General features: G+C 57.8%; 1 pseudogene; it reads left to right on the top strand.

Annotated features, from left to right (window-relative positions):
• The window catches only part of LOC105522782, an 11,308-nt pseudogene that overhangs the window by 1,234 nt on the left and 9,315 nt on the right, over positions 1 to 759 (top strand).

Below are 759 nucleotides of genomic sequence, written 5' to 3'. Positions count from 1 at the left end.
CCCTTTTTGCATTATGGTGACCACTGATGACCGTCTACCTGGCCATCGAGTGACTGGCTGTACTGTCTTACAGGTCAGAGTGGGGCCGGAAACAAGTGGGCCAGGGGGCGCTACACAGAAGGCGCGGAGCTGATGGAGTCAGCGATGGACGTTGTCGGAAAGAAGGCTCAGAGCTGTGACTGCCTGCAGGGTTTCCAGCTGACCCACTCCTTGGGTGGGGGGATGGGGTCTGGGATGGGTACCCTTCTGCTCAGTAAGATCCGGGAGGAGTACCCAGACAGGATCATGAACACGTTTAGCATCCTGCCTTCGCCCAAGGTGTCAGACACGGTGGTGGAGCCCTACAACGCCACCCTCTCGGTCCACCAGCTCGTAGAAAATGCAGGTGAGACCTTCTGTATAGATAACGAAGCGTTATATGACATCTGTTCCAGGACCCTGAAACTGCCCACGCCCACCTATGGTGACCTGAACCACCTGGTGTCTGCCACCATGAGTGGGGTCACCATGTGCCTGCGCTTCCCAGGCCAACTGAATGCTGACCTGCGGAAGCTGGCCGTGAACATGGTCCCGTTTTCCGGCTGCATTTCTTCATGCCTGACTTTGCCCCACTGACCAGCCGGGCAGCCAGCAGTACCGGGCCCTGACCGTGGCTGAGCTTACACAGCAGATGTTTGATGTGAGGAATATGATGGCCACCTGCGACCCCCGTCATGGCCACTACATAACGGCGGCTGCCATTTTCAGGGGTCGCATGCC

Source organism: Colobus angolensis, unplaced genomic scaffold (genome assembly GCF_000951035.1).
Source record: "Colobus angolensis palliatus isolate OR3802 unplaced genomic scaffold, Cang.pa_1.0 Scaffold44, whole genome shotgun sequence".
NCBI classification, from domain to species: domain Eukaryota; kingdom Metazoa; phylum Chordata; class Mammalia; order Primates; family Cercopithecidae; genus Colobus; species Colobus angolensis.
This window is presented reverse-complemented; position numbering and strand designations above follow the sequence as displayed.